The sequence below is a fragment of the Silurus aristotelis genome, assembly GCF_946808225.1.
Source record: "Silurus aristotelis genome assembly, chromosome: 28".
Classification (NCBI taxonomy): Eukaryota; Metazoa; Chordata; class Actinopteri; order Siluriformes; family Siluridae; genus Silurus; species Silurus aristotelis.
The window spans coordinates 8,153,499-8,165,269 of NC_139601.1; the positions used below are offsets into that span (position 1 = coordinate 8,153,499).

The 11,771-nt window shown below is 37.5% G+C and overlaps 1 protein-coding gene across 1 annotated transcript in view; it reads right to left on the reverse strand.

The window, feature by feature from the left end:
• Positions 1 to 11,567, reverse strand: part of plekhg5a (pleckstrin homology domain containing, family G (with RhoGef domain) member 5a) — a 52,787-nt gene extending 41,220 nt beyond the window's left edge. Inside the window, exons 1-3 of the mRNA XM_083534084.1 lie at positions 11,268 to 11,567; positions 7,531 to 7,676; positions 6,721 to 6,800 (exon numbers count right to left, since the gene is read on the reverse strand). The gene's annotated coding sequence lies outside the window, so the exon portion shown is untranslated. The remainder of the gene's footprint in view (positions 1 to 6,720; positions 6,801 to 7,530; positions 7,677 to 11,267) is intronic.
• Positions 11,568 to 11,771: the final 204 nt, after the last annotated feature.

Here is an 11,771-nt window from a genome sequence, read left to right on the forward strand (position 1 = left end):
ATACAATCAGTAAGAATCCAACTACTAACATGGCCAAGACCAAAGAGCTGTCCAAAGACACTAGAGACAAACTTGTACACCTCCACAAGGCTGGAAAGGGCTATGGGGAAATTGCCAAGCAGCTTGGTGAAAAAAGGTCCACTGTTGGAGCAATCATTAGAAAATGGAAGAAGCTAAACATGACCGTCAATCTCCCTCAGACTGGGGCTCCATGCAAGATCTCACCTCGTGGGGTCTCAATGATCCTAAGGAAGGTGAGAAATCAGCCCAGAACTACACGGGAGGAGCTGGTCAATGACCTGAAAAGAGCTGGGACCACCGTTCCCAAGGTTTCTGTTGGTAATACACCAAGACGTCATGGTTTGAAATCATGCATGGCACGGAAGGTTCCCCTGCTTAAACCAGCACATGTCCAGGCACGTCTTAAGCTTGCCAATGACCATTTGGATGATCCAGAGGAGTCATGGGAGAAAGTCATGTGGTCAGATGAGACCAAAATAGAACTTTTGGGTCATAATTCCACTAAACGTGTTTGGAGGAAGAAGAATGATGAGTACCATCCCAAGAACACCATCCCTACTGTGAAGCATGGGAGTGGTAGCATCATGCTTTGGGGGTGTTTTTCTGCACATGGGACAGGGCGACTGCACTGTATTAAGGAGAGGATGACCGGGGCCACGTACTGCGAGATTTTGGGGAACAACCTCCTTCCCTCAGTTAGAGCATTGAAGATGGGTCGAGGCTGGGTCTTCCAAGATGACAGTGACCCAAAGCACACAGCCAGGATAACCAAGGAGTGGCTCTGTAAGAAGCATATCAAGGTTCTGGTGTGGCCTAGCCAGTCTCCAGACCTAAACCCAGTAGAGAATCTTTGGAGGGAGCTCAAACTCCATGTTTCTCAGCGACAGGCCAGAAACCTGACTGATCTAGAGAAGATCTGTGTGGAGGAGTGGGCCAAAATCCCTCCTGCAGTGTGTGCAAACCTGGTGAAAAACTACAGGAAATGTTTGACCTCTGTAATTGCAAACAAAGGCTACTGTACCAAATATTAACATTGACTTTCTCAGGTGTTCAAATACATTATTTGCAGCTGTATCATACAAATAAATAGTTAAAAAATCATACATTGTCCTTTCTGGATTTTTTTTTTCAGATTATGTCTCTCACAGTGGACATGCACCTACGATGACAATTTCAGACCCCTCCATGATTTCTAAGTGGGAAAAAATAGCAGGGTATTCAAATACTTATTTTCCTCACTGTGTGTGTGTGTGTGTGTGTGTGTGTGTGTGTATGTATATATGTATATATATATATATATATATATATATATATATATATATATATATATATATATATATATATATATATATATATATATACATACACACACACACACACATATACATATACATATATACATACATACATACATACATACATACACACACACACACACACACACACACACACACACACACACACACACACACACACACACACACACACACACACACACACACACACTATGGACATTTGGGGCAGTATAAAACACTAAGCCAATTGTCGGCTCATTAATATTAGCTGGTGATGTGCTCAGCGTGCCATGAATGTCAGCTGGTAAACCTACCAGCCAAAACTTCTACTACTACCCGGAAAGTGCCATTGTGCTCTTTAACCTTAATCAATCTCCCCTGCAAAAGAATTGATATGGACCTCTTTGGGCTATTAGAACAGACTGGACAATAGCATTGCTTTGTACTACGTTTGGTGGACTACACATTATGATACCCAGAAGATGTATGTGCATTTACATGGCTCAAGTTGGATCTTAGTTTTCTCTAGTAGTTCTGCCTTACCACAGTCAAAGCAAGCATAAAATAAGCTGATATCATCCAAAAGGGTAATTTCACTGATTAAGCAAGTATTTTTAATGGGATTATAGTCAGTGAAGGTATGGATGAAACCTCGTGTGTCAGGGGTTGTGATCACTAAATTTGCAACCCATATAAAGTGTACAGTTGTATTTATCTGCCTTAATCCCTTTCTTTAGATTGGTCCTGGAGAAGTTATACGCTTCCTAAACACTAGATCTGAAATCAATGCCACATGCCTTTTACAGGATATCCTTAGTCACCAAAAGTTTCTTGCTGGGCCATCTTTTAATAATTTTCTTGGTGGTTCCTGTGTCGGCTGAAGACTTTGATTCTTCTAACCATACCTCCTCAGAAACTGACTTTATTAACACCCTTGTGGCTGATGAACAATATTTTCCAAAAGCACACTCCAGAATCTAGTGGAACATCTATCCAGAAGAGTGGAGGGAATTATAAGAGCAAATTGTGACTAAATGTGGAATGCGATGCTCAAAAATCAAGGTCATCAAAAAACGTGCCAATATAGTGTAGATAAACTGCACTAGAAAAAGGTAGAAAAAAAAAAGGCTGCAGTTGGTAGCAATATATTCAATAGCAGAACAATGGGAATTAATAAAACAGCATTAGTAAACTGGGTTTTGTTTATGTAATTGCAAATTCCACTTTTACTCCTTCAAAAGACTGCTGCTAAGCTTCTTCAAAGTCTTCTAATACTTGGCTCACTCTGCGATTTTGGTCATGATTTGGTCATCTGAGACAATTTTGAAAACCCTGAAAGATTCCTATATTCCTAGGCTAAAATCTGTAGTATTTAATTGCTAGTTTGACATGGTGAAATTTTGGCAGGGTCAGAAGGTTTTAGACAGTGTGCAGTGTGACTTTCCTACAAGTCACAACAAAGATCCATTTAAAGCGACAACCTCAAACCACTTGAGAGAAAATATCAAAACGAGTCAGGTGGGCAGCACAACATGAAGAGAAACCTATTAAAAAGAGTGTTTGTATGAGTTTTTTTTTGTTATCATTATCAAGGCATGTCAATGTGAGTGAGTCTCAGACCCTGGCTGTGGTCAATGGGCAAAGTAATAATCCGGTACACAATGAAGGCAATCTGTGAGGCAAACATGTCTAATAAATCACAAAAAGAAGAACAAACTGTGGTCATAAACAATAGTAAGGTCTGTACACAATGTGGAAAAGAACAACAATAGAGAAACGGCTCGGTATGCGCTAGGAAGACGCAATACTTCGCATCGGAGCATAACGTTAGAATGAGTGACCCTTGACCCGGAAGTGTTCAGAAATCGGGAAATGCCCCCCTCTGGTGGTGCGGAGTGGGGTTCGTTATAGTCATGAACAAAATTAACACTACAGATGTGTTAACGTTAATGTGCCTAAATCTTTTGAAGTTATCAAACTCCTAAATAAAAAAAACCTGACAATGACCACTGTCAGCTGTCCAGGCCAATATCAAATCTCCCAATTAAACCTCTAAATGGGTAAAGTTGTAAATGAACCACTACTGGCCACTGATCAGAATCATGTATCTATCAATACCTGAGCAAACATTTGGTTTATAATTATATACTATGCCTATTTTGATCCTGGAACCTTGAATAGTGAAGGCAAAGCCCCAGAGTTGCAATAGTCTTTCCAACTGTTTGAAAATCAGACAGTCTCAGTTTATAAGTCTATGCTGAATTCATGGTTTTTTTTTTTTTTTTTTTTTTTTTTAACATCCTTGGTGAAGTCCCAAAGGCGGCCTCATGTTTATATTACCTTCTGGCCCCCCCTTTTAGTTGTGCTTCCATACCTACTCTTGCCAGAGTTCTTGCTTTCACTCTTTTCACAACATACATTGTCCTTAACAATTATGTGACAATAAGCTTACCTAATATTCTGTGTTTCACTTAAGTCACTGTTTACTCTCTCATTAATTTTCTCTCTCTGCAGAGTTACACATGCTACTTCTGAGATAGCAGTGATTTTGATCCATTCTGCTCCCCAGACCTGCCTGATCGATCCTGTTGGAGTGCTCATTAACTGTAACAACTTGCTGTTGCTGGGGATGGCTTCGCATGGACAGCTTACATGAGATTCCTAAAAGATGGTAGCACCAAGAATCCATAAAGATAGCTTTGAAATGCAATTGATAAGAACTGTTTAACGGGTTAGAATTACAATTGACACTAACAATTTTACATTCAAATGTCCATCAGTAAACAGTTAATATATTTAACAAGATACAATTCATGTTAAAACTATGGTTTTTTTCTGCTTACACAATTGTGCTGTTTGACCATACAGAACACAGTTACAGAAGGGATTTATTTACAATCTCACTATCTGGTCACTTAACACCAGCTCCATCACCAAGAAAGCCCAGCAGCGTCTCTACTTCCTGAGAAGGCTGAGGAAAGCTCATCTCCCTCCCTCTATCCTGACCATGTTCTACAGAGGGGCCATCGAGAGCATCTTGAGCAGCTGCATCACTGCCTGGTTTGGGAACTGCACCGTCTCGGATCGCAAGACCCTACTGAGGATAGTGAGGACAGCTGAGAAGATCATCGGAGTCTTTCTCCCCTCTATCATGGAAATTTACACCACACACTGCATCCGCAAAGCACACAGCATTGTGGATGACCACACACACCCGTCACACACACACTTCACCCTCCTACAATCAGGGAAAAGGTTCCGAAGCATTCGGGCCGTCACAACAAGACTGTGCAACAGTTTTTTCCCGCAAGCCATCAGGCTCCTCAACAAACATCTGAACTGAACTCTCTCTCACACACACACACACATACTCACACACACACACTTACACACAACTGTGTGACTGATCTGTACAACTGGACTCAACACACATACACTTCGCACACCCAGGTTTCAACACCATTTACACCTTTCATTGTCGCAATAATGTTTACATGCCGTTTGTTGCTGATCTTCCGGGACTTGCTCTCTTTGAACAATATTCTGTCCAAATCTTTTGGTCACTGATCACTTTATTTTTGATTGCTGCTATTGTAGAATTGCACAATTGTTTACATTTCTCTGTTTACATTTTTCTGCTACTGTGCACCTTATTCTGTTACAACAGGTTTTACTGGCGGAGCTATTGTTGTTTTTATTTTTATATTTTGTGTATTTTGTATTGTCCTGCACTGTCCTGTGTTGTCTCGCACTGTCCTGTGATGTCTTTGCACTGTTTGCACCAGTTGAACACATGCACTTTATGTGGCGAGGATCTTAGTTCCTGGCCCTGTGTTCTTCTGTTCTGTGACTGTTGTTTTATGTTGTTTTATGTAGCACCTGGGTTCAGGAGGAACGTTGTCTCATTTCACTGTGTACTGCATCAGCTATACATGGTTGAATGACAATAAAAGCTTCTTGACTTGACTTGGTGTTACGCAGTTTAAGATTTGTTCCCTTATTAGCCTCCTTTAGTTTCCTGCTAAGGTTTCGTCCTCATGTCCCCTCTCATGTCCATGCAGCACTTTTTGACTGCAGGAAGTATGAACTTTACTAAAGTGTTCTGACAAAAACAAATGCCATATTGAACAACCCATGCACACCATATCAATCACAGACATTCAGTCACTTATAAACACACACTGTTTAGTCCCCTGTCTCAACAATTCTTTCTCTACAGAAAACCTTTTACAATAAATAAGTGCCCTTAGGCATACTCATCCTTTAGTATTGTGGTGGTTATGCTTTAAGTGCAGACATTAGCAGAATAAAAACATTGGCACATTAAATCAAGTCTGGCTTCAATCATAACACAGCAGAAACAGTACTGTTTATCCTAGGGTGTCTTGCTTTCAATAAATGTTCAGTGGATGCTAACAGAGCAATGTGGCAGGAAATTATGGGACCTTATCAAGAAGGGCAGCCATTATGATAATGTAATAATGCACTCTAATAAAACAGACACACTGCACATGGCCTTATTTAGACTTACTGGAAGCTGAATTGGTTGGCTATGGTTGGATTACTTGTCAATAAGTAAAAAATAAAATAACAGAATGCAAAACATTTAACAGAACATTTCTGCTTTGTTTCTGTATTTAAGTAGGATTTAAGCATATTTATACTTACTATGAAACTGAATACTTTTACAGTTTCATTTAGACAATTAAAGAACTCACAAAAGGTTCATTCCTCTCTCATCTAATTAAAGTCTATACACGCACCAAATTGACTCAAATTCATTTAAATGTATTTTTTTAATTGTTTTAGTTTTGCATCTAATTATTTTATATTAGCATCTTATTAAGTACATCATTGTGGAAATAACCTACGCCAATGGGTTCCAATAAGCTGGAGTCAGCAAAGACTCTTATAAAATGAGGTTTCTCCTTCCTCTTTCAATAAATTATGCAAAGTAATAAAAGTACACATTTTTACTAGCACAATTAACACGAACTATTTAAGCCATTGCCATGTGTTTACAAAACAAAAATAAACTATACAATATCCCTCAAATTCACTGATAATACTTACTGACAACTTGTTGTGTGATTTTTTTTGGCTGAATACTTTGACTTCTAATTGAAAATGTAAGTGATGGTGAAAGAAACTATGGGAGGTTGACCTCATGACCTCATGTCTCTTCTCAACAAGGCCAGCCAATAGTCTGAAAACAAAAAGTTTTCTGTACTGTTCTAAAGGAATGAATAATGAATGAATAGTGCAATATCTCATGTTATAAATGTGTCAGACTTTTTTTTTTTTTTTTTTTTTTAAGGTTTTTACAAGTGAGTAACTTCAAAAACAGTCTGCATTTCCCTTTATATGATCAAGTTTGGACGTTTGAAACATTTAGTATACTTACCTTGACAGCAGGGTTATGTTTTGGGCAAATGTGTTGCTGCCACAAGATGCCACTTTTCTCTTCCTGGTTGGGTTTCTCACCTGAAACACAAAGGTCATAGGTAAAGTTAGCTGCTGTGGCTTGACAGGCACAGTGATATTATTTTTAATAAGTATATATATATATATTGGTTCAAGAATATATATATATATATATATATATATATATATATATATATATATATATATATATATATATATATATATTTATTTATCACAGCATGACCCCTATACACAATATGTTCGTAAAGGATATAGACAATAAATCTGTGAAGAATATCACTGACATTGAGGTAGAAGACATACAAGCAGTACTGCCAAAAAAGACAATCACAAGTGTCAAATGTCAAGTATCAAGCGTACAAGAAAAAAACCTCTTTTACTGAAAATCTTAAATATGTTTGGCACAGTGTATGAATGGATAGCATTCAATAGGATCCTATAATATTGCATGTTCCACAGCCCACTGTACCGTACCAAGAAAAAAAAAATTATAAATCCAATGTGCCTTTCCCACTAAAAATACTTTGGGTTGCATATTGCCTGCTTTTGTAGACAAAGGACAATATAATAAAAAAGAAAAAAAATCACAAATATTTTACGGATTTTAAGATTTTTTTATCCCAAAATCTCAAACCAGGTTGTAAATAATGTTGTTTTAGACATAAATACAGACAAGCAAATGCATACATTTCATTCCATCTCCTTTATATGATCTTTCCATCCTAGAATCGTCCACTTGTGCATGTTTAGGCAGAGAAGCAAAGTGAACCTTTGGAGAATGTTGTGGGTGGAATACAAAGAATGCCAGGAACTGTTTCTCCTGCACCTCTGTTTATCCAGTCTCTTTCAGAATCACTGAGGAGGTGAGTTGTTGGCAGATTCATTGCATGCCTTTCAGCCGAAAACCCAAATCACCTGGAGGAAAACCAAACTAATTACAGTGATGCCAGCAGAAGCTTTAAATACCAAAGGCTATTTTAAATGTTTAAACAAATCAGGCATTACATTGTCCTGGTTGTTAGACACTTTGTAGATATTACCATCATCATAAAGACTGTAATTCACTGATCTAGCTGTAATGTGTTAAAAAAAAAAAAAAGAAAAAAAAAAAAAAAAAGAAAAAAAAAAAGGCATATCTTATGCTATAATTAACAAAATATGCCACCGAAATACAACACAAATAAAAAGAACATGTGCTTTAAACTAGACAGCAGATGAGCATGCAGAGAGAAACCTTTGTATTTTCATTGAGGTAAGACATGATTCAGATCATTGGTATTTGGGTTTGATTGCTCTAAGGAATGAGAAAAAGATGGTCTAGGGCAGAGCACACAGCAGTAAACTTTGCAGTGGCAAAGACCAAAGATCATTACTGGGAGCTATTTGTATTGTAAGCCATGAGATCAAATTGCAACAGCAAGTCCAAAATGTCCTCTCACTCAATCATGGTGTCAATGAGATTTGAGAAACCTCCTGGCCACTGTATACACACTAGCATATTCTTAACAGGTTGTAAATTTATAGAACTTCACCCTCTTACTCAACCAAGCTTTTTTTTTGATCTGTGTCTTAAAATCACAGAAAAATCTGCATAAAAGTTGCTTTAATTTGTACCTCTATTGGAACCCTTAAAGCCTTAATCCTTTATGCTTGAACTGCATCAGGAGAACCTTTATGGAATCCTTTTTAAAGCCGAATGCCTGAGAGGGTTGGCCAGGCCATGCTAAAGCCAAATAATTGGTCTTAATGACTATTCGGGGTCTCACCTAGCTGTCACTTGTTATGAGCTCAGGCAAGACTAGTGGTCACTAAATAAATACCCAGTTAAACTTTCTTTCGGCTTCTCCCATTAGGGGAGGCTAAGGCTTGTGCAACCCTAATGGCTGGGTTCCCTGACCGGGGATCAAACCAGGGTCGCAGCATTGAGAGCGCCACATCCTAACCACTAGACCACCAGGGAACCTAAATAATAAAAAATAAATGGCCAGTTCAAGCTCTCTTTTTCAAGTACCTTATTCAAGGCACTCAGGGCAACTGCATGGGCCAACCTGGGGCACTTTCACACTTCTCTCTCTGTTTAGATGGATTATAATTGTCTGTAACATGGTGCAGACATGGTGCAGACATTATTAATTCTATAAATAAGATTTTAACATAACTAACCACATTTAAAACTGAATATTTATGAGACACTCAATAATGGATAAATAAAGAAGGTCTGTCAAAATACTGTACCCCATTTATTTATTTACCAGCAGTGCTTTGATGCTGTTTACAGCATTTTCAGTGCGGTCTCTTCTGCATGTTCTTTTTATTAAGTAGGTAGTCTGTAGACAACTACAATGTCCAGTCTACAATGAAATGGATAATTAAACTTATATGTGGCTGTGCAGTCTGGTTTATTCACAAATGGTTTGCTGTTCACAGGGAAAAAGCATAGCAAATCTCCTGTTCAATAGTCCCTCTGTATTCTTTTTGCAATTGCAGCAACTCAACTTTGCCAAAGTGCTTGCAGTTCAGTAACAAATACCTTACAACAAAGGTTTTGATCAAGATTTTATAAACCTAAACCATGTCTATACCACAGGTGTTTCTCCTCCTGCTCTGGATTGAATTGTATATGAAACAGAGTTAGCCACATCTGTTTAGTTTGACATTTTATTCCATCTCAACAATATATATTACCATATTGCCCAGCTCTAGCTACCACTAATACTGCTTATTATAAATCCCAATAAATCTTAACAATATTTGTGAATACATGCTCATCTCCAAACCTATGTTTATTATTAAATCTCTACTCATTAGACTGTTTTGTAGGCATAAACAATACAGTAATAATGAACCTTAGACACAATGATAAATGCTTTGACATCATATGCCAAAAGTGTTTTCACATCTGCACAATTTATAAATTCATTTTAATGCACTGGATTGTTCCATTTCATTATTAAGTCTGTGGCTAATCCAGTCACTTCCCCTTGTCTCCTCACTTCCCCACCATCAAATCCTCAATCTCCTGAAGCAGGTTGTTGTCTTATTTTCATATCTGTTTTTAAAACAGTGCTGCTTAAAAAGATCACCAGCATCCAATATTCATTTTTCCCTTTTCCCTTGCGCACAGAAATTCCTTAAAATTCCCTAAATCTTTTGATAATATGGTGTACTGTAGATGAGATTTACCTTTGCAATTTTATTCTAAAATTGAATCTGGACTGGAAATATTCTGAAATTGTTCCACAAACTGTAAATGCAGTTTTTCACAGATTTTCTGAACCTCTGCCTATCTTCACTTTTGAGAGACTCTGTCTCTCTTAAGATACTTTTTATTTTTTTATATTACTGACTTCCTCAGTTTAAACATTTGCTATGTTTTCTATATTCTATTGTGAATACAATATTGGTTTAATTTACATGGTACACAGAGTCCCAGCATATTTGGCTGTATTAAGACATGCAGTGTAACCTGATACTAACCAGATCATGAAAATAATAAATAGTAGCATTCTGCTGTTCAAGATACTACTGATTATAAAGCTAGGGCCATAATACAAGCAAAAATATAAGAAATGACTGATAGATCATTCTTGTCAAAAATAAATATTCAGTTCAATTCATGTTTATTTTCATGTTTATTTACTTTTAACAATGAACATAGTCTCAAGGCAGCTTTACACAGATAATGTGGTAATAAAAATTAATAAGATGTTCTTTATAAGTGTAAGTTTGTCCCTGATGAACAAGCCAGTGGCAACTGTATATATGGCAGTCTACAGTACATTAATACATATTGTTTAGCTCCAAACTTACCCACTCATCATTTTCTAATAATCATGAAAACCTTATTTGTTCCAATATTTTTATTTTAAGGTTCTAGTAATATCCTAAAATGGAAAGGACTGATGTTTTGGTAAACAGCTGTATAATCAAAACATGTTGACCCAAACACAGCACAAAGCTGTTCAACTTAATTTGATAAAAATAAAAAATAAAACAAAAACAAAAAACAACAACTTTATAATTAATACTTGAGATAAACTGACCCATTTACTTCAGAAACATTTATAGAAGCCAGGCCAGATGACATTCATATTGTATATAGGTAAAAGGGGATAACTGGTTGTAAAATAAATCTGTTTTTGTAGCAATTATTTGAACTTTAAATCCATTGTTCCAATTTTTACGATTTCTGGTTTATGTATGTGTGTGTGTGTGTGTGTGTGTGTGTGTGTGTGTGTGTGTGTGTGTGTGTGTGTGTGTGTGTGTGTGTGTGTACCCATACAGCCACGGCAGCGCTACACCAGGCGACTTTCACACTTAACACACGTTTTGCAGGCAATTCACCGGCAACCCTAAACACTTGTCATTCATTTAAAAACGTTCACAGGTATAATAATTCATTAACTCTCTCACTACACACGTGGTAACACCGAAGTCTGCGGGAAAACATGAAAAAAAAAAAGAGTCGAAATTTATATTTTCGAATTGCGACATTTGCATACTCACCCAGTCGAAGCGAAGACAAAGCCAGCTCTTGGCTGGTAAAACTTGACGGGGAGTTATTTTGTTTTGCGCGTTTGTGCACCATTGCTAGTTAAAAGCCAAGTGGGGAACTGCATCGTTTTGTGTTACGAAGCACGAAATCCACGCGACACACACACACACACTTTTCTAACTGCTGAACTACAAACTAGAATAGTGCATTAGTGCAGACAATGCAACTCCCCGGTTTCCCTAAGAGACTGATGAGGCACTGTCAGGCGGCGTCTATCGAACATGGGTTTCAGATCCATCAGACATATAGCATGTAGGAATAATGCACCTGTACTTAACCACGCCCACAAGAAGTTGACAACACCCCAGCCTTAACAGACCGTCATAGAATCTAACCCTGAACATGCCTTTCAAGTTTGCGTATATTCATCTAATATATAAAATGTTATAGCTCTTTGAATAATATAATTATTATTATTGTAGGCAGAGGCCACATTGTTTTTCAATTTCCAAAGA